Here is a 24020-nt window from a genome sequence, read left to right as displayed (position 1 = left end):
CATTAGCCATTAGCAACACTAATAATGCATTGGGTGTATTTTAAATCGGTTTAATGGTACCTTGATGAAAAAAAGATATTTTCAATCAAAACCATGAAAATGTTGGGGTATGTCCAGTCTTTTGACTGGTAATGTAATATGCAGTCGTGAACCAACTTACAACCAACAGAGTTGAGGCCATTTCTACTCACTGCCGAGTGCAATAGGAAAACAATTGGGTAATACCGTTCGAGAAATTACCAAAAAAAGCTGTTCTGAAAGCACATTTGTATTCAGGCACAGGCAGACATAGATGTGCGCAAAGGATGCATACCCTGGTCTGTTTAAGGCCCTTTAATACTCAGATAAAGGCAGACACAGACACAGACACACACAGAAGATGCACAATATGGTCTGTTTGTTATTCAAGCGTTCAGTGCACAGCATTGCTCAATACTGCACATTAGTAGAATCCCAGACTTTTCCACCAAAGTTCTTTGTTTGCCTTTACATATCAATCTAGCCAATATTTCCATTTACGCCTGCACATTTGGCTGTTGCTATGTGCTTTTAATGTTGGATTCTGTAGGTGAGGGTAGCTACATTTTATAAAACTGTTCCTCCAATGATGGATGTTTTCTTGTCTAGCGTATACATAATTGATATGCCTTCATAGTTCAAGTGTGGCTACAAAATCCCCCAACTTTTCCTACAAAGCTTTTTCTTTGACTTTTTGTATCACTCTTGCAGAAGATTCGATTTCACCTTGCACAAACTTTCCTATTTGCTTAGGGTCCTGATGATTTCTCACAATTAATTTGTGCACATTTGGCTATCTCTGTGTTCTTTAATTGTTGGATTTTATAGGTGCTGGTAACAACAAATTACTTCCCACAACAGTTAATCAAATTAATCTATTTTCTTTTCTAGTATGTGCACAGTTGATATGAAATGACACGCCCAGGACTGCATGGTCACGAAATTCTAGAGGCACATGGCCGAAGACAGTAGGGGCCATGCACCAGAACTCCTAACTAAATTTACATCACATGCACAAAACCTCAATTGCAATGACCTGTACACTTTGTAACAGACAGAAGCCATTTTGACATATAGCCAAATGGCCTGTACCAAATAAGTTGGTACATGAATGTATATGCATATGTATATGTACAGTTAGGCCCATAAATATTTGGACAGAGACAACTTTTTCTAATTTTGGTTCTGTACAATACCACAATGAATTTTAAATGAAACAACTCAGATGCAGTTGAAGTGCAGGCTTTCAGCTTTAATTCAGTATTAGAAATGAACATTGACAGTTGTCCAGAAGACAGACATTGAGACCCTCCACAAGGATGGGAAGACACAAAAAGTCATTGCTAAAGAAACTGGCTGTTCACAGAGTGCTGCATTCAAGCAGATTAATTGAAGGTTGAGTGGAAGGAAAAAATGTGACAGCAGAAAAAGGTGCACAAGCAACAGGGATAACCGCAGCCTTGAGAGGATTGTGAAGCACAGCTTTAAAAGGCACCACACTTAAGACATGTGTATCTGGGACATGGGTTACAACTGTCACAGCATTCCTTGTGTCAAGCCACTCCTGAGCCAGAGACCACATCAGAACCATCTTACCTGGGCTAAGGAGAAAACGGACTGGACTGTTGCTCAGTGGTCCAAAGTCTTCTTTTCAGATGAAAGTCAGTTTTTCATTTCATTTAGAAATCAAGGTCCCAGAGTCTGGAGGAAGAGTGGAGTGGCACAGAGCCCAAGCTGCTTGAGGTCCAGTGTGAAGTTTCCAGTCAGTGACGATTTGGGGACCCTTGTCATCTGCTGGTGTTGGTCCACTGCGTTTTATCAAGTTCAAAGTCAGCATATCCGTCTACCAGGAAATTTGGCCAGCAAACTCACCTGACCTAAACCACACAGAGAATCTATTGTCAAGAGGAAAATGAGAGACACCAGAACCAACAATGTAAACAAGCTGAAGGACACCTTCAAAGCATCCTGGGCTTCCATATCCTGGGCTGATCGCCTCCATGCCATGCCGCATTTATGCAGTAATTCACGCAAAAGGAGCCCCGACCAAGTATTGAGTCCGTACATGGATATACCTTTCAGTAGACCAACATTTCTGTATTAAAAATAATTTTTTATTGGTCTTATGTAACATTCTAATTTTCTGAGACACTGAATTTTGAGTTTTCATTACCTGTAACCCATAATCAGCAAAATGAAAAGAAATGAACGCTTGAAATACATCACTCTGTTTGTAATGAATCCACATAATATGCAAGTTTCCCTTTTTGAATTGAATTACTGAAATAAATTAACTTTTCAATGATATTCTAATTTATTGAGATGTACCAGTATATACAGTATATGTGTGTATATGTGTGCATATATATACTGTATATATATATATATACAGTATATATATATATATATATATATATATATATACAGTACAGTATATACAGGTAGTCCCCAGGTTACGGACATCCGACCTACGACTTACGAACGGGGCTGCGGCTGCAACACATGCGCCTCAGTAACTGCCACTCCGTCATCTTCGGCCTGGGGACGCTGTAATCGGTGGCTGGTCGGAGGCTGGAGGGGGGCGATTCCGCTGCTCGCACAGTGTAGTGTCTGTCGGGTGGCACCCGGCAGCAAGTGGTTTCACTGCTTCACGGCTGCCCGTTTGTTCTTGGTGGGCAGATGGTAATGCTGCAAGCGGTGACCTGGTTGTGGCTGAATGGAGGCCATTGAGGGAGAACGGGGTGGCAGTGGGTAGCATTGTAGTGTGCCTCGGATGGCTGCCTGTTGAATGGGGGCGGTGGTGGGCGATTCACTACCAGCGTTTGGCTGCACCATCTTTGTTCTTGGTTTTCGGACACTGCAGGCAGCATACTGTAGTGGAAGTGACCGTGAGGTGAGCTGGTGATGAACCACCCCTCGCCGCCCCCATTCATTCTTAATAGCAAGCCTGCTTGTTCTGTTATGCACATAGCAGGAAGTTGTCTCTTGTCAGTACATCACACATTTTGACGACGGGTGCCTTCCTGCTGTGATAGTGTGTACAGTGCTGTGCAGAAGAGCTCATCTTAATCACCCTTCAAGAATGTCTCTGAAACACAAATCTGATGCAAGTGCTGGTGATATAGTAAAGAAGAGAAAACCCATCTCCATTGAAAATAAAGTAGAAATAATAAAAAGGTCAGAGAAAGGTGAAACTCCATCATTCACTGGCAGAGCACTTGGTTACAGTCAGTCAACAATAGCATTTATTAAAATAATGTACCTGTTCTGACTTACATACAAATTCAACTTAAGTACAAACCTACAGTCCCCATCTTGCACGTAACCCCGGGACTGCCTGTATATATTAGTCCCTTGCTAGTCCCAATTTTTACAAATAAAGAAAAACAGAAAGAAAGAAAATATGCTGTTTAAATAAGAAATCAATCCCTGTGCTGTGGAAGATCTATAGGTGAGTATCATCTGTCAATAATGTGGATTAAACTACCTTATAATTGGCCTCTACCAGTGAATCATTAAATAACTACCACATTTCTGGATAAAAACCCAACAGTTAAGGGATCACTATTCATCCTGCAAATCTGAAGAACAGTGAAAATAAAGTTTTTTAACCCACTTAATCCAGACCAGGGCACCAGTCCATTGCAGAGCAAACACACACACACCAAACACACACTTGGGCCAATTTAGCATCGCCAATTCACCCGACCTACAAGCCTTTAGACTGTGGGAGGAAACAGGAGCACCAGGAAGAAACCCTTGCAGACATAGGGAGAACATCCAAATTCCACTTAAAAGAAGACAACTTTGACTTTTAGTTTGTTGAAATAAAACTATACTGCTCAAAAGAATTAAAGGAACACTTTTTAATCAGAGTATAGCATAAAGTCAATGAAACTTATGGGATATTAATCTGGTCAGTTAAGTAGCAGAGGGGGTTGTTAATCAGTTTCAGCTGCTGTGGTGTTAATGAAATTAACAACAGATACACTAGAGGGGCAACAATGAGATGACCCCCAAAACAGGAATGGTTTAACAGGTGGAGGCCACTGACATTTTTCCCTCCTCATCTTTTCTGACTGTTTCTTCACTAGTTTTGCATTTGGCTACAGTCAGTGTCACTACTGGTAGCATGAGGCGATACCTGGACCCTACAGAGGTTGCACAGGTAGTCCAACTTCTCCAGGATGGCACATCAATACGTGTCATTGCCAGAAGGTTTGCTGTGTCTCCCTGCACAGTCTCAAGGGCATGGAGGAGATTCTAGGAGACAAGCAGTTACTCTAGGAGAGCTGGAGAGGGCCACAGAAGGTCCTTAACCCATCAGCAGGACCAGTATCTGCTCCTTTGGGCAAGGAGGAACAGGATGAGCACTGCCAGAGCCCTACAAAATGACCTCCAGCAGGCCACTGGTGTGAATGTCTCTGACCAAACAACCAGAAAGACTTCATGAGGGTGACCCAAGGGCCCCATGTCCTCTAATGGGCCCTGAGCTCACTGCCCAGCAGCATGCAGCTCGATTGGCATTCGCCATAGAATACCAGAATTGGCAGATGCACCACTGGTGCCCTGTGCTTTTACAGATGAGAGCAGGTTCACCCTGAGCACGTGACAGAAGTGAAAGGGTCTGGAGAAGCCATGGAGAACATTATGCTGCCTGTAACATCATTCAGCATGAGCAGTTTGGTGGTGGGTTAATGATTGTCTGGGGAGGCACATCCATGGAGGGTCCACAGACCGCTACAGGCTTGACAAAGGCACCTTGGCTGCCATTAGGTATCAGGATGAAATCCTTGGACCCATTGTCAGACCCTATGCTGGTACAGTGGCTCCTGGTGCACGACAATTCCTGGCCTCATGTGGTGAGAGTATGCAGGCAGTTCCTGGAGGATGAAGGAATTGATACCATTGACTGGCCACCACACTTTCCTGACCTAAATCCAATAGAACACCTCTGGGACATTATGTTTTGGTCCATCCAATGCCACCAGGTTGCACCTCAGACTGTCCAGGAGCTCAGTGATGCCCTGGTCCAGATCTGGGAGGAGATCCCCCACAACACCATCTGTCATCTCATTAGAAGCATGCACCGATGTTGTCAGGCATGTATACAAGAACACAGGGGCCATACAAAGTGCTGCGTACAATTTTGAGTTGCTGCAATTAAATTTTGGCAAAATGGACTAGCCTGCCACATAATTTTTTCACTCTGATTTTTGGGGCGTCTTTGAATTCAGGGCTCTGTAGGTTGATCATTTTCATTTCCATCAAACGATGTGGCATCCTTTCGTTCCTAACACATTACCCAGTCTATATCAGTATAGATATCCAGGAGGATTTCTTTTTCCCATTGAGATCTGATGTGTTTTCAAAGTGTTCCTTTAATTTTTTTGAGCAGTTTATAATCAGAGAACCAAATTCAGTGTAGGACATGTTATTCAGTAAAAACTGTTTCAATACTTTTAAAATACGTACATGTTACCTTTATTTCACTCTGTTTGGTTTTATATAATGGGTTTATTAAGCTAAATCTTCAGTCAAAAATGTCAGTTAAATAAATTTGTTTCAGATTATTATGATTTTAAGAATAAGACACAGCTGCAGCTATAGCCAAACATTTAGCTTATTTATAAAAATGACTCATATATTAAAAAGGGTCCGGCAGGAAATGTGAAGTCTCTAAGATTAATTTGCAATACATAGCAGTTTAAATTTGAAAAGGGTCAAACATAGTGCATTCCCACATCTCATGCCTTTAGTGACGCAGAAAGAAAAATCTACAGAAATTCTATTTGGAGAAACATTTCAAATGGATAAAAAGCAAGAAGATGCTGACTAGAATCTGCTCAGCTTTGTGTTTTTCATTCTACCTTTTCCACATGCATGTCTAAGTTGCATCATCAGCCTAAAGCACAGGTCCTGAATCACAGTCCAGGAGAGCTGCAGTGGCTGCAGGTTTTTATTCCAACTAGTTTCCTAATTAGAAAGCACTCCATGCTGATAATGAAACTTGGCATTGAACTATTTAGCTTGTTAATGCTTCCATTTATTCAAGAGCAATTTTAATTTCACTGTAGAGTTTCCTTTTGTGAGAAAATTATCCATGTGTTTTGTGGACCAGAATAGATTTAAACTTTATGGTCCTTCCAATTCCCTTCTCATTCATTTCTGAGTATTTTTTTTTATCACAGATACTTCATGGTAAGCACGTTAGCTAGAGAGCTGCTGGTTTATTGGTTATCTGCATCTCATTATTAACTACTCAGTAACAGTGCATACACTTGACTTGAGCGTTCATAGTTTTCATCCTCTTTCTCTGTACATTTAGCTTGCTCAGAGGTTGATGTGCTTGCTGCTTCCTGAACAGCTTTTCTTTTCTCCACCCTAGTGGCTCTTCTCTTCTTCCATCAGCATCTTTTCACGTTAAAACTGATTAAGTCAGTGTTTGTGTTGCAATTAAGTTATTAAGTTTTCTTTACTTTTTCACTTAAGCTAGCACTTAAGTCTTCAATCTGCCTCAAGAATGATTTAAGATATGAAGAGGTAGGGGAAGTGACGGTGAAAGTGGTAGGGAATGAGAACAGCGCCCGTACACATGTGCCACACGGTTGATTCTACAATAAAATAAAAATAAAAAGAGGAATAACCTTGGAGGTCAATCATCACCCCGAAAGTGGATAGTAAACGTCACGTAGTATATGTGTACCACATTTCAGGTCAATAGTTCAAACGGTTTGTGAGCTACAGGTGATTTAAAATCCTGGACAGACAAATGGACAGTCACAGTAGCATATTATATAAGACGTCTGATTAAGAAAACAGGCAACAATTAAAACTTAAATGCAGCTGCTAAAATCTAAAATAGGAAATTAAGGGTTCTGAATGGTAACAGGAAAGAGAACTAAAATTAAGCCCAAAAAACGTATTGCTTTAGTAGTTAATAAAAGGGTTCTAATGAAGAAACTGGTTAAAGTAAAAACCTGCAGCCATAGCAGACCTCCAGGTCTGTAACTGAGGGCCTCTGATCTACAAAGTAACAAAAGTTTATCTTTGATGAATAAAGGCTCTAACAACGCATTTAGTTAAACACCAACTTTCATTATCAGCAAGGACCAAGTTCTAATTAGGACACTGGCTGGAATGAAAAACAATAGCCACTGTGGCCCTCCAGGACCGTGATTGAGGAAACACAGGTCTAAAGTGTCATATCACAGCTGATAATTTACCTTTACTGTATACCAAATCTTAGTTTATAATGTTAATTAGCTTATTGTGTTTATTTATAGCAGCTTTTTTGTACATTGAGTGAATGTTAAGCAATTTGTAAAATCTTCTTATAATATCTGAATTTTGTTTTGATTTATGTTGTAGTTTAAGTAGTTTTTAATTTTGCTATTATAATTACTTCTCTAAACTCCATTTGTAATTGTGATGCATTACACTATTATTTACTTTGTGATTAGTGTAAAAAAATACTGCACAAAACAATAAGGGCAGTGACATAGAATCACCACCAAGAGATTCAAACAAGAAACACACTAAGGAGATGAAAAATAAAATCTCCAAATAATGACCTTTAGAACAGCTTTAAAGGATCAATGCTAATTCTGCAGCTTTGGGTGAAATGCCAGCAATGTGGAATCTGCCTGCCTGCAATCCCTGCAGCAATTCACTGCTATACTTTTGCCAAAGAGTAAGACTGTAAAGGTACTGTGCCGAATAGTTAATCAGTATTGTAGACACGTGGCAATTTACTGTGTTCAACTAAATGTAACAAAAAAGTCAACCTTGTAATCATTTCTTACATCAATACTACAAGGAAAATCTTTAATTAGTACAGGAATCGAAGCTAAAAAAAGGACTGTCAATTAAAGCTGTGGATGAAGAATTGAACTCATATTTACAAAGTACAAAAATATAGGCACAGAACAATAAAAGACTTAAGTAGCAAGATGGATCAGAAATTAAATCCCTTGCCCATCAAAAATCCATTCAGAAAGGGCATTTTGCCAAATACTCTCATCTGCAGTAACCTCAAATAACTCTACTCAGTTTTTGCCACATTTAGCTCAAAGTGATTACTGTTACACACAATTTGCTGCTGACCTCCTGCTAGTTAAAAAAGGACAGAAGGCACAGATATGGGTTCACATGCTCCACAGATTTTGATTTTGCGTACACATCCTTCTGCATGACTCCAGTCATTGTACTTCTAAATTTCTGTAGCTGTATAGAAATTTTGGATTTTATTATGTAAAATTACATATAAATATAAAATGGATGCTGTAGACAACTGACAAATACAAAGAGAGTTTAGAATCTAACCATTACAGACATATTGTAAATTCATCCAAGTATTTTATGAACTTGCTTTTACAAAGAAAATCTATTGAGAGCTAGAGCTATGGGTGTAAGGTATAATGGAAGAAATATTAGCTCACCACAGGACAAACCCATGCAAAATCTGGCCAATAAACAGATGCTAATCAAACTGACAACATTCAGAGTGCCTGAGGAAACCTAAAGTAACCCAAAGAGAGCATGTAAACTATACAAAGAAGTCTCCTAGCCAAAAACTGAACCAGGATCAAAGCAGCCACACTATTCCACACTATAGGTCCCAAATACATTAAATCCCCAAAGATGTATGTTACATTAGGACAACAAAGAACTCCAAATGTGTCCTACATGAATGTCAGTGTTCCCTAAGTTGGCCATGCATTGGACTGTACCCTGTCCATCCCCAGTCTTTGGCTTGCATTCAATGTGGCCAGAATAAGCTCTAGGTCTCCAAAACCCTGAACAGGATTAAGCATTGATTTTTTTTTTTGCATCAGTATTGTAATGGTTTATACAACTTCTTCAAAAACATGTCTTTGTGTTCCATACAGAGACTGGATTACCACAGTGTAAGAATGCATAATGCACTGTTGTACAGGCAGAAAAATCATTTGAATGATTACAACAGTAGCAAAAGCAACCCCAGGGTCATTGTCCTTTTACCTCACAAACAATTATGATGTTAAAATGTGCTAAGAACTCAAGAAAGTACCCAAAGCCAGAAAGGAAAACACTTTTGGGTGGCTGTTAATGCTTGATATACAACATAGGTCCCAGCAAAATGATAATCTGAGTGCTCATGCAAAATGATAACTGTACCATTTTGTATTTCCACTTGTAAAATATTATGGAAGTTAAAGATACAACATTTTACTTTGGCCATCATAAATCAGTATGAAATGGCACTGTGTTTTATACTTATCCATTTACGCTCTTTTAAGTCAGTGGGATGTACAAACAAACTGGATGACTGACAGAAATTACTCATACTGACTATATATCATGTAAAATGTGACACATGTCACTTTGATTTTGGTAACTATATAACTCCTGCTAAACCCTAAATCTATTCAAGATCATAATTTAGCTTAAGTTACTGTTCTTTCTTTTTACATTATCAAGCAATATAAACACACACCAATAATAACAAAATGTTTCCCAAGACCCTAAAATATTTGAAAAGTTAATTGTGCTTTGTTAGGTTTCCACCATCCTTTCAGGTGTTTGGAAATTGGAACTCAAACTAATTTCTGCACCTGAATCTTACTGTATTTTACAGTCTCAAGTTGCTTGTATTTGAGTGTAGTGTATTTTTTAAAAAGGGGAATAGTGTTTTAACCTGTTAAAAACACAGCAACTTTGAAGGCTCGATGGCAGCTTTTAGATCATTGAATAATCACAAATGTCTGCATGAACAGACATTCCATAAGCAGTGAGATGAAACAGTATTTTTTTGCATAATTAGTAGTCTTCATTATAAAAGTAAATCATCAATCTATAGAGATGTTCATGTCCAATTTGCTTAATTATGGTTAAAGAACAAGACTTAAGGTTGCTCACAAAAACCTTACAATGGTAATACTTGCAAACCTTGAAAATATTGTTATGGAGAACCCTGTGGTGCATTTCAGAAATAAACTATCATATATCACAAGATCTTTGAGTGGAAAGGAGGCAGCAAATGGTCAACAGTTTATCCATTCCCAAATCTGAGTTCCTCCTTAATAGTCCCTGCAACAACTGAGAGGTTATCAACTGTTTCAAATGTAAAAAAGTCATGAATATTGAAAGTTCAGTCGACTTGCTATTTCATGTTCTGTATATTTTAGCACGCTCTTACTTTTCTTAAAATACTTAATATACTCATTTACCATTCTTTTATTAATAAAATACTAAAAGAATCTCTTTTGGTCATCTTTATCATTTTCTGCAATAATTCTCTCCAAATGCCTTTTAGCTTTCCTTTTTAACTCATGTAGTCACACTCTCATAAGCCCTACAGTCAGCACTGGAGTTATTTTTTCTTACATGCACTAGACAGTAGTCAGGTCCTTATGTATCCACTGTTCAGTTCTTTTTAACTTCTTACTTCTTCTTGCATTGTATATAATGTGCAATGCTTTGAAACCTTCTCCACTAGTCCTTGACTGTCTCCACGGTTCAAAGTTTGTCCCAGTTCACCTCTTTTAGGTGGTTTGCATATAATGCACAAAGCACCTATTGTGATAGCCATGCATGTCTGTCTGTGTGTCTGTCCATCTGTCAGCATAAGCTTAACACTCTGTTTCAGTTTTCAATTTTGTTAAAATGTGTTACACTTATTTTCCAAAGAATCTTGTCAAGACAATTCAATTTTCATTGTGATATTTCAAATAGATTGTGATGTACAAAGTTTTGAAATTTCAAAATCTTCCATTGAAAACCACTGGTGGTCTCATCTGTCTTAAAACAGAGACACGTTCTTTGTGATTTCAACTACAAACTGGTTTACTGTTTCAATTTTACCTTGACAGCAGTTACTTAAACTTGTATATTTTGAATATTTTATTCTTACTCATTTGAGAGCCTCTCAAATGCCTAATGATGTGAGTCAGACGCCAAGAAGACCTTGTGTGTCCAAACTGCTCATGTAGCTAGAACCCTGCTCCTAGGTAAGTTAACCGTAGAAGAACAAAAAAAACTCACTTCTCTGGAAATAATTTGATGGGTAAAGCAGTTATTTAAGCAAATATAAGATTGAATTGACTGAATTAATGTTATCTGCAGATTATTATTGTAAAAAAATGATGTTATCGATTTGCTGCTAAACAGTGTTTGAACTAAGTAACCACACATGAAAGGAGAAGCTCCCTAAGTGATATAAACATTGGACAGGTTAAGAAATGGAACTGCAGGCAGAAGACAGAAGTCGCTTCGCATGCGGCACAGATCTTGCTGGCCACTAACAGCATGGACATGGCAGGATTAGTTTATGCCATGCTGCTTACTTACCGGTATTATATACAAAGACTGATTGTGAGTTACGGTTTATCCATACCCAAAAGCCGCTGTTGCTTCCATGTATCTTCAGGCAGAAATTAAAATCTTTACGACAATTGTGACTTTTTGTACTCCTCTTTTAAAATAAATCAGTTCTTTTAAAAATTCTGACCTATTTATACAATTTTAACAAATAACTGTTTTGACTAATATTGATAGCTAGATGGTAAGTTTATTTTAGTTGTTTTTCTACTATTATTGGGTAACCAGTAACGGCGCACTGCACGTGAATCCACTTGACTTGAGCGTTCCTTGTTTTCATCCTCTTTCTTTCTCTGTATGTTTACCATTTGTTTGCTCAGAGGTTGATTTACTTTCTGTTTCCTGAGCAGCTCTTCTTTTCTACATCCGCTTCTTCTCTTCTTCCGTCTGCATCTTTTTGCGTTAAAAGTGTATTGAGTAAGTGTTTGTGTTGCAATTACTTAGTACATTTTCTTTAATTTTTCACTTAAGTCTTCAATCTGCCTCAAAAATGATTTAAGATATGAAGAGGTAGGAAGTGACTGCGAAGGTGGTAGGGAATGAGAACGGCGCCCATACGCATGCGCCACACGGCCGAACTGCTGCACGCTGCCGAGAGTTGACTCTACAATAAAATAAAAATAAGAAGAGTAATAAAAATAATCACCCCGAAAGCGGATAGTAGACGACACATAGTATATGTGTACCAAATGTCAGGTCAATAGGTAAAATGGTTTGCAAGCTACAGGTGATTTAAAATCCTGGACAGACAAACGAACAGCCATGGTAGCGTATTATAGAAGAGATATTGATAGTGATTTTATGTTGTTTTTTTTATTAAATATTTTTCATTTGTTAATTATTGGGTATTACTCTACTGGATATAATTTTTTAATCATTTATGTTTAATTAAATGTAACAATTAGTTAGAGACACTACAACTAACACACATCCGTCAATGCCATTTATACATCAACTGAATTAGAATCTGCTATGTATAAAGGCTACTGAGCTACAAGTCTATTTGTGCTCCATTTTTAACTCCATTATAAAGTGCTGTTTGCATTAGGGCAAGAAATGGATTCTAATTAAAAAAATAGTTGGGGAAAATTAAGAAGCACCCACAGTGACTCACCGGTATTAAGATTAATAGCCATTGTACTAGGATTTCATCAGCTCTTTGTATATGATTTCATTTAAATGGGTATTTTTTATTTACCCAGTCCCTGTTTTCATTTTGTTTTGTGTTTTTAACTTTTCTCATAGTCATTTAACCACAACTGTTTTAGAACTCTCAGGTGTTATACTGGTGTTACATGAAAGGACTACTGTATATAAAACTCTTACTTGGTGCCAGGAATTGCTTTGATATTAGTAAGCTCTTTTATGCTGTTTACAGTAAACAAATCTCAAATGTTTGTTTAGCTTTCCTGTATTTATTGATTTATAATTGCTTGGATTAAGTTATAGCTTTAGCACATTAGAGTTTGGAATTACTGTTAAATTCAACCTGAAGACTTTTTCTTATTTTTACTTTATCATTCTGATTTGTGGGCTGCATGTTGATCTTTTCTGTGTTCCTTTGCTTCTTTAGTTCAATTAAGCTCCTGTCCTATTTTGTTCTTATGATTTTAATATATTTATTATTAAATAGATCCAGTTTAGATATTTGTAGTTGTTTTTTGTTTTGGTGAGGGGGGTTATATGGTTTTAAGTTTTTGTCCTGGGAATAATCACATTGCTTTAGTTACAAATTATAAAAAAGGTATAGCACCTGGGCTATATTTAAAATACACATATACTGTACATAGCTCAGCCTATAAGTGAAAATTCTGATGGTATAATTTAATACTGTAATATGATAAAAATGAATACTTAGAAGAAAAAAAAACTTTAAACCAGTTCTGGTAATTACCACATGCCAGGGCATAACTAGTATAGTTAAGATCTTAAGTAAAACCTCTTCCACACAGAAAAGAAAAAGATCTTGTTACCCATCAGCAGAACCTCAGATACAGTATAAGTGTGTTCTGTACTACCTAGGAAATAGCAGAAAAGAACACGAATAAACTAAGAACTAGTAATCTCTACATGTAAGTTGTAAACAAGCCCATTTGTCCTAGCTGGGGACTAAGTGGAAAAGCTGGGTCATGGGTAAATACCCTATAACAAAAATAACAACAATATTTATTTATATAGCACATTTTCATCCAAATAATGTAGCTTAAAGTGCTTTACAGGATGAAGAAAGAGAAAAAAGACAAAATATAAAAATAACCCCCACTGATCCAAGAGGAGTGTCAAGGAAGCACAAGAACTGCATACGTTCAGGCTAACAAAGAAATTCAGTGTCTCTGCCATTCCATCCATTTAGAGACCATGCCAGTTTAGTTTTACTAAAACAAGTCTAAGAATATTGAATGTTTAGCCTCCTCATAAGACAAACTACTGTCTACTCAAGTTGTAATTGTCCAGTGCTGTCTCTGACACACTCATTTGCTTCTTTTTGGACATATTTATGAACCTTAAATTAATCTATGCATGAATGAAAAAGTAAGCACACTCTCCTGCTTGCTTTGGCACTCTATCTTGTTGCCATAAGACACAGATATAAAAGAAAGGGCGAAGTATTTACCTATAGTGGCAGTCAACCCTGACAGTGACCAGGCTAGTGATAGTAAACATACATGGGCTATGGTTAGGATTTGGGACACTCAAATCAGGCTACGTAATAAAGAGAAGTAATAACTGGGTCACAGTTTGACTCTACTATTGTAAAACAAACTTTTCTCAATTAAATTAAACAAAAATCTGAACCAACTGCAACAGTCTCTGATGATTTCTGAATTTTACAATATACGTTTTTATCATTTTGAGTAAGTATAAATATCCCCTTTCTAAGCGACATGTTCCATTGTGTCAACAAGAGAGGGTAATATTTGTAAGACTCTAAAGCTGCCATATAATTAAAATAAGGGGTTTATAAACAAACAAAACACACAAGGAGTAATAATACAATGACATCTCAAATTATCAACAAAGTGACAAAACAACAAACCTGCCTGATAAACAAGTAAAGCCTTTCAAAGAGATGATGTGCCTGCAGCACTTACCTACCTCAAACCAAGAAAAAAACACTAAATTTTCTCACCTCCAACACATTCTCTCAAATGAATCTGGCCTTTCTACCTCCCACAATTTGAAAAGTTCATTAGCTCTCCTCAATACTCTAAATTAAATGGCCTTTAGGCTGACAGACTCCTTAAGTCCCAACCTGCAAGTACTTCTAGGGTCACCTCCAGTTCCTTCAGAAAGACCGGTAGGCCAGGGGCTAGCCTATCCTTTGATGCTGGAATCTTGCTATCTCTGCTATTCACCAGGAATCGTTCTACAATGCACAAAAGGTATACAAGCTAAACTCGAGATTCTCTGTTTCCACTACTTGGACTGACACTCATAAAAAACTAAAATGCAATGTAAATTTAAAACAATAAGCAGAGTACTTGGGGTTGAAAAGAAGTCTATAAAATAGACATGCATATCTTGTCATAAAAAACCTTAGTCAAATCCTTGATGACCTTGCATTTCCTCAACATTATTTTGTTTCTGCACTAGTTAAGTGACTGAGTGTTGCTAGACAGAATACAAACAACATGATAAAAGAAATAATTCTCAGTTCCACAATTAAACCTCTCTATTACAAAGAAGAGATCAACAAAAACTGCAAAGCATACTTTGTTCTTCAAATGCATATCAAATCATTATTCACAAATTAACTGTGAAAACAATGTTGCTTTTAAACTGCACTTCTACTTCTGTTGTGTTACAGTCTCCGACTAATTCTGCAGTTTATGCTGGCAAATTGCCTGTTCCCTTCATGAAATGCCCACTGAAGAACAGTTTAATTCTTGTTGTTCACTCAAGGCTAAAGGGATGTGTGAGGTGGTTTACAGCTGTCATTGACATTACATAGTAACTTGGATGCGGCACATAAAGTAAAAGAGCCACACAGCATTTGAAAATATTCAGGTTATTGTAGTCTAGGCAGATGTCTCTCCTTCAGGCCACTCACAGGATCAAGATACAAATGTGTACATATAGCGTATATTTTTCATAATTTGAGCACAGACAGGTTCATTTTTTCCAAGGTAATGCAATGCATTAGAAACAGGGATTAGACAAGCAAAATGTCTGGTTAAAGTCAAAAGCTGCCCTTTTAAAACTCACGTAAAAATGTGACAGGCATCTATGTCACAGCCCCATAATACCACACAAAACCAAGTCTACAAAACACTACATTTATGTTACATCTCATTGCAGTTTTCAGACTTGCTTTTGATTGACTCATAACCTGGTCTGTCACTACATGTAGTCATTTTCCTCATTTTAGCATGTTATGATTTCATCCATCCATCCATTATCCAACCTGCTATATCCTAACATTAAATGTAACCAGATCCATCAGTAAATAAAGTACAGATGCAACATCATAAATAGAGGAACCCATTCAGTCTTAGCGATTAGCTAAGTCGTTTCAATAACTTATCCAAGCATATTTTTACAGTCATCAAGGTATTAGTTTTGACCTAATTACTTGATGGTCTATTTTAGGTTAAAATGAACTTTAGTGTTAAGAACTGCTTTCTTCTCAAATGTACTTGAGTATAAAATTTAATATCTAACTGAATAAGTTCTACTGGATCAGTTTTGGTAATCTCTGATCATTCTGATGATGTGGATTGATTCATTGATGTGGATGTTCAGTTTCCCTATATGATCAGGAGTCCAACTTGCCCTTTAGGCTTAGTTGCTCTTCTGTCATCAGCATGGACTGTGGTGACCAAAACCCTACACAGTACTTTAAAAGAAGTTTCACTAGCTAATTACAGAAGTTCTGTGTAGTGCACTGATTTTTATTAAACAGTTTTATGATGTAATCAAAAATGTTATTAATTTTTCTAACTGACTTTGGGCATTGCCTGGAGGATAAAAAGTTCCATCAACATAAACTGTGAAGTTTTATCTATAGAGTTTTCTCTACAATGCCTTCAGAAAGTATACAGACAATTTCATTTTTACTTTATATTGCAGCCTTGTGTGAAAATTACTATTTTTTTTCTTCATCAAGCAACACCCAATACCCCAGAATGACAAAGTGAAAACAAAATTTAGGATTTTTTTCCAAATATACTAAAATTAAAAAACTGATATATCACACTGATACTGTGGTATTCAGAACTTTTACTCAGTATGTCGTTGAAGCACCTTTGGCAGAGATAACAGTCTGGAGTCTTCTTGTGTATAATGCAACAAACTTGGGTTTGGGGATTTGTCTGCCATACTTGCAAACTCCAAAGAGGGTTTTCATGTGTATTTTACTGATGAAAGGCTTCCATTTAGAAATTCTGCCATTAAGCCCAGACTAGTGGACTGTTGCAGTGAATTTTGTCTTTCTGGAAATTTTTCCTGTCTCCACAAAGATTCTCTGGAGCTCAGTATGACCAACTGGTTCTTGGTCACTTCTCATCCACGACTGCTCAGTTTGCCCAGGCAGCCAGCTCTAGGAGCTGTAAACCTCTACAATTTAAGAATTATGGAGGCCACTGCACTTTTGAAAACATTCATCCATCATGCTATATCCTAACCACAGGGTCACGGGGGTCTGCTGGAGCCAATCCCAGCCAACACAGGAAACAACCCCGGGCAGGGCGCCACCCCATCACAGGGCACACACAAGGGACAATTTAGAATCACCAATGCACCTAACCTGCATGTCTTTGGACTGTGGGAGGAAACCAGAGTACCCAGAGGAAACCCATGCAGACATGGGGAGAACATGCAAACTCCATGCACAGAGGACCTGGGAAGCGAGCCCGGGTCTCCTAACTGCAAGGTAGCAACGCTACCCACTGCACTACCCTGAAAACATTCAGTACTGCATAAATATTTTTGTAGCCTTCCCCAGGTCTGTAACTCGACACAATCCTGTCTCTAAGCTCTGTAGGCAATTCCTTTGACCTCATGGCTTGGTGTTTGCACTCACATTGTCAACTATGGGACCTTATACAGACAGGCATGTGCCTTTCCTAATCCCATTGAATTAACTGAATTGACCATAAGTGGACTCCAAATAAGGCTTTTGTATACTGGGGTATTGAGTGTAGTCTGATGAAAGGAATAATGAATTTAAATGATCTTAGCATATTGGTGTGTGGGTGTGTGTGTGTGCCCTGCGGTGGGCTGGCACCCTGCCTAGGGTTTTTTGCTGCCTTGCGCCCAATGTTGCCTCGGATTGGCTCCAGCAGACCCACATGACCCTGTGTTAGGATATAGCATGATGGACAATGACTGACTGATTTTAGCATAATGTTGCAACTTAACAAACTTTGAAAAAAGTGAAGGGGTCTTAATATTTTATGAAAGAACTGTACATGTCAGGCTCATGCATATTATATTTAAAATGAATTTTCCACAGATAGGAATGATCTTTCATTGGCTAGAAATCCCCCTAGTGAATCCTGGAATCCTGAAAACTTGTGTGCTCTGCAGCACTTAAAGGGCAGTATCTAAGGTAGCTTTGGTACTGTCTGACTTAAAAAGGCAACAAGACCCCACACCTTTACATGGGGACAGTATGCTACCACCTAAAGTGATGGGAGGCTTGTAACCTGTTTCTTCCTCTTGGATGTCATATCTAAAAGGGCAACACACTGCCAGTTCTATTGTCCTGAGATAATGCACTACGCTGTTTACCCAAAAGTTACTCTGTCATTCTGCCAACTCTCTGTGGCATCCATCTCATAAAAATCTGGTATTTGTTAAGTCACCTGCCTTCTACTGTCCCAGGGGGACATGACATAGTTTCTACCAGGCAGTGGCTCTGTCCCTCCTGCTCTGCTTTCCCTACATATTGCCCTTCTGGAGTGCCCAGAACAAGTATCTGATTTACTGCCCTTTTTAAATACCTTTCTTTCCACACTAGCATATTAGTTTACATCACTACTACTATTATGGGATTTTTCCTCTTTCTTAGTGCCCTAACATGTTCTGTCACTATCAACCTCTAGTGTCACCAAAACTAGTGACTATTTTATTATAAAGAAATACATAGGAAATAACTGTTACCTGAAATGTCATATGGTAAGTAGAAGCCCACTCTTCAAGTAATACAAAAATATGTGTTTAGAAAATATGAAGACTTCATTATTTGAAATGTCTCATTCTTTATTAATTCCTTTGCTTCTGGGGTGTCTACTGTTATTTAAGCCTTAGGACCATAGGAGTTAATTAAATCATCTCCATCAACCAAAAATAAGACAAGAGATAAGCTCATGACAAATCATACACAAAACACAATTTTCAAGTTATACTCCACATTTCAAGGAGATATATTTTATGTATTTGTATATCTGTTGCAGTATTTTTTATTCTTCCATTACAGTGCTTCCTTTTTCATAATCTGTTCTTATAGTCTTCTTCTCTTCTGCAAGGTTTATGTAACTGGGCCTTTTGTGTGTGTAGATAGCACTGCATACATAAATGAAAGACTCAAGCATTACTACATAAATCCTGGCTTGTGCTCAAAGGCAGCAGCTTAAAACAAATCAATACATCAATTAATAAATAAATGGAAACAAACCGCAGAATACTCCTGTGCTCACAATGCAGCTTATTCAGAAAGACAGCACACATTTTCATCACCAGGCTAAAGATCATTTGGTTATTGAAAACATATGAAGGAATGGACACATTTTATGATGAACGCCTAAATGGTGAACCAGTGCCAGATGATAAATTATTCTCATTATCTTCCCTTGTTCAACCAGCTTTAGTAGTACGGATCACTTTCACATAGAATGTACTATAGGTTACCATTTAAACAACAGGGGTACATTTTCTTACATCTATAACCCTTAGTGGAATTCATATTCAGCAGGAAAGATGGCTCACATAAGTCTTTAGTTTGGATAAAATGTAAATTGATGCAATAAAAGGCATTATATTCTTCAATTTCATTGACTCAGAAAAAAGAGCAGAGCCACCAAACAAAGCCCTAAAGCTGTATTTTTTAACTCTGATGTGCACATTAGCTATCCATTCTATTAATAGCATGTGAAAATAATTTACAAAAAGTCTCACAAGAGAGCATTCAAATTGCACAAATCCTATTGAAAAACCTTTTTTCCACACCACAAAATTACTTTAAACTGAATGAAGAGGAGAACAAGACAAAGGCTCTTTGGTTTTCCTCTTTCAATAGTTTTGTTCCTATTGTGAACTCTTAAAAACACAGCTAGTCTGAAAGCTGTATACTCCTTCTGGTGATTGTTGAAATGTGTTAACTGTCTCCTTATGGTCTTGTTTTTTGTGATATACTTTTGTGATACACCTAAAAGTGTGCATGGTGGAGTAAGCATGTATTAACAATTCACTGTTCCTTAGAAGTTACCATGACACCCATCATCATGAAGGACCTCACTCTTGATCCTTGATCCAGTTAAAAAGAAAATGCTCCATAACAAGTTAAAACTTTATCTTAAGGGTATTTCTTTTTTTTTTATATTTTTATTGATTTTAGTTAGAAACAGATAAATACAAACCAAAGCAAAATTAATCCCCCACCCAAGAAAACAGAGAGGAGCCAGCAACTGAAGCTACTCTATAAAAGGAGCAAAATACAAAGGGTAACCTTTTCCCCGAAATGGAATCTTATTCTAAAGTGTTATTGATTAGATCCTGTCATATTAAAAAAGTTTTGAACACATCCTCTAAGTGAGAATTAGATTTTTTCCAATTTCAAGTAGTATAGAACATTGGTTACCCACTTACTTAAGAGTGGTGGGGTGCGATTCTTCCAGCTGAGTAATATATGTGTATGTGCTAGTAGTGTAGTAAACACTTTGTTTGTCCTTCTCCACTTTAAGGTCGTCTGGAGGTACACCAAACACAGCTGTTAATGGATTAGGAGTGATTGTGACACCAAGGTTGTCTGACAGGCGTGCAAATATTTTTGTCCAAAATGAACTAATGTGTCCTACCTGAGTGGAGTTTGCATGTTCTCCCCATGTCTGCGTGGGTTTCCTCCAGGTGCTCCAGTTTCCTCCCACAGTCCAAAGATATGCAGGTTAGGTGCACTGGCGATCCTAAATTCTCCCCAGTGTGTGCCTGGTGTGTGGGTGTGTGTGTGTGTGCCCTGCAGTGGGCTGGTGCCCTACCCTTGGTTTGTTTCCTGCCTTGCGTCCAGCGTTGCCTGGGATTGTCTCCAGCAGACCCCCGTGACCCTGTAGTTAGGATATAGCGGGTTGGATAATGGATGGATGGAAGAAATAATGTTTTAAAATCTATTTTTGTTTAAACCTTAATTTACTCACAAGTCAACACATAAGTATCTTTGTTTACTTATCTAAAATACTATGTGTCATCATTTTAGGAAAATGCTCATTTACTGACAACTCTTATTCACATGTTTCAAATACTTTATCACAATAATTCATCAAACATTTAAATTCTATAAAGAATTAATGTTTGCCATGACAGCTTGCAATGGTTTTCATATACAATTTTTGGTCACTTTCAAACACTATCAAACCTTGATCCTTATCTTTTCAACCAGCTTTTATCATTTCTTTTTTGACTGGTTGTGTTATACTGAGATAAATAATACTTTCTCATTTGTAGAAAAGTTCTGGGCAGCTTTTAATGTGCAGTTACAGAAGTCAATAACTTTTTATAAACGGCATCAAAGTATAATTAGTGAACTAGCCTATAGTGCAACTGTTAAAATTTTGACAGCTAAATCAAACAGAACAGAGGAAGTACTAATGTCTTAAAATTTTGACAGCTAAATCAAACAGAAGACTAATGTCTGTTTAATGAAATGAAAACTTACATATCACTTACAGCCTTGATATTATGTTGTCCTGTCTACTAAGACAATAATTTCAGGGATAAGTAATCTTTCTGTAACACATGCCTTAACTGTGACATTAAACCACTCACTTGTCCCACTTTACTCTTTTGTAGAACATATTATACTCTAAGATATCAAATTTTGCATTTCTTAGTAAACTTATTTCTAGTAATAATGAATCAGAATCAGAAGTCAATGTACAAACCTCAAAGACATTTTTGTTGGGTTATCTCTCTTCTATAAACTGGCTTAACAAGATAATTTTTCTAAATGTACCATAAGAAGGTCTGGCTCCTTAGAAGCCTTTACAGTATTTGTTGCGTTAAGAAATGGATAAAAAGAAACACCACTGCCTCCTTCCTTACTATGTGCTTTGGGTCCCCATTTTACTTATATGGAGAATGATCTTGCAAGGGTAGTCCATGAGTGTAAGTTAGTGTAAAAAATCAAGGTATGAACTTTGTGTCACCTCTGTACACTGCTTAGCAATTCACAAATCTGAAGTATCTCGCTATTCCAGAGCTATAAACTTGCCCATATTATTTAGTTTTCATGTTAAAGCATACATCAAAAAAGGCAGGAAGATACAACCTGCTTTTATCATAGCCTGCCATAGTCATATTAACAAACACTAATGCCACCTAAATTATCCAACCTTCCCTTTTCAGAATCTGCCTAATATAATTTAAGGTGATGGAGGCTTTGACCTATCATGGCACAAGGCTGGAACAAACCATGGATGGAGTATTATCACAGCAGACCAGGTTAGAGACACTAATTAATCTAGCATGTGAGTCTTTGGAAGCTAGAGGTCTTTTTTTTAATTCAATATTTTCTTAAAAAAGTAATAATGTGGTGTATTTACAGACACAGTATAGCAGCTTCACAGAGGAACATATTCATTCATGTAGACAGTAGGCAGTGTTTTAATCTATTGTGGAAGAATAATTTTAGGGTAACATTGCATTCATCTTTAAGAAATAGCATAAAGGGTTAATAAATGTCGGAAACAAGTGAACCACAAAATGTACACTGAAATACAACAATCGGTTTAGGAAAAATACTGAGACGGTCAAGTAAATAAAGAATGTACCAGAAGAAAGGTTGATGTATTATACAAAACCAGTAAACCCCCGATTCTGTAAAGAATCGCAAATCCATGAATGGCAATCACTTTCTGTTCCCTCCGATTTTTGGAAGGATGAAAAATCATGGAGGATGGGAGCGTCCTGGGAAGGTTTTCATTTAATTAAATAAATATATTTGTACTAAAATTAACCAATTTATTAAAGCTAAAATTGAAATTTAATTTTTATATCATTTATGTCCAAAATGTCTTTGAGTGGCTGCACTCATAAGTAAAAAAAATATCGGAGTGCAAAGGTTTAAATGAAGTAAATTGGAAACAAAAAATTAATAAAATGGTAAATTCAAAATAGTTAATCAAAAATTTCCTTATAAACAACATTTTTGGTAAAGATGGTTTCCTGTCCTTGGATCAGCTCTGCCTGGTATGGAGTAGTTAAAGCCTTCACTTTAACGTCACACGAACGCCGGACTCTTGAAAAGGCAACATAAAGTTGTCCATGTCCAAATACAGCCTCAGATAGGTAAATCCCTACTTTGTACATGGTTTGTCCTTGGAGTTTCCTCTGATATTCTTTGTGATGAACAATTGCGCAAGCCTTCCAAACACTTCTCTCGTTGTTCTGTTGTCTCGTTTGCACAACTGATACCTGAGCTCTTTCTTTTTGGAGCCGTGCCTCTTTTGCTTCTGGCGTTTCAGAAGCACGTAGTAGGCGCCTTCGTTCATTGTTTTTATCAATGCCGGCTTGTTTTTGTATTTCCGATCGTTGAGTTCTTTCTTTTTGGAGCCATGACTCATTTGTGTCTGAAGCGCGTTGTAGGAGCCTTCGTTCATTGTTTTTATCCATGCAGTCTCGTTTTTGTTTTTCCGTGCCTGTGTCGTTAGCTAGAAGTCGTTTGCTGTTAGAAATCATACTTGAACTTACTTTTAACACTGAATTACCCTAATGTGATTCAAATAAGCCACACTGACAGCTGCCACACTGACTGCTGGCACAGTGGATTAGAGCACACTGACTGCTGGCATTGTGTAGTGGAGTAGCTGCTAGCACTGTGTAGTGGAGTAACTGCTGGCACTGTGGAGTGGAGTAGCTGCTGGCACTTTGGAGTGGAGAACACTGACTGCTGGCACTGTGGTGTGGAGAACACTGACTGCTGGCACTGTGGAGTACCTGACTGTTGGCACTGTCAGTAGTCACTACTACCTCAAGTTTAAATATGTCACCATGGCAACTTGTTGGCGTGCATGCTTTACCTCAAGTTTACTTTACAGGTTGTGTTGTGTTGTTTGGGCACCACCTACTGGCTCTGGGACGCCGCTGGGTTTGACTCTGGGGCGCTAAGGCGCTGTGCGCGTGCTCTTTGGGCGCCACCTAGTTCCCTGATGGTGACAGCGGCGGATTCACGTGCTGAAGTGACCATGGCAGCGGATCCTACTTTGTAGATCTACATTACTAAATGAAGATTGTATATACGGTGGTATGCGCGTTTGCGTTCGGGCAGCAGTTGTATTGTGCACGGCTTGCTTCTGGCATTTGTGCATATATACGACATTCGTTTAGTACTATAGATGTACTGAAGGATGACTAAGAGATGACTAAGAAATCAGCAGATGTCCTATAAACAAGAATGGACAGTTGTTATATGCACAGAAATTTCAAGGGTG

General features: G+C 37.8%; 1 protein-coding gene across 2 annotated transcripts in view; it reads right to left on the bottom strand.

The window, feature by feature from the left end:
• tpst1 (tyrosylprotein sulfotransferase 1) overlaps nucleotides 1–24020 on the bottom strand; it is a 158837-nt gene that overhangs the window by 127538 nt on the left and 7279 nt on the right. The window lies entirely within an intron of this gene.

Source organism: Polypterus senegalus, chromosome 6, assembly GCF_016835505.1.
Source record: "Polypterus senegalus isolate Bchr_013 chromosome 6, ASM1683550v1, whole genome shotgun sequence".
NCBI classification, from domain to species: domain Eukaryota; kingdom Metazoa; phylum Chordata; class Cladistia; order Polypteriformes; family Polypteridae; genus Polypterus; species Polypterus senegalus.
Note: the sequence above shows the minus strand (reverse complement) of the source record. Positions and strands in the feature narration are given on the sequence as shown.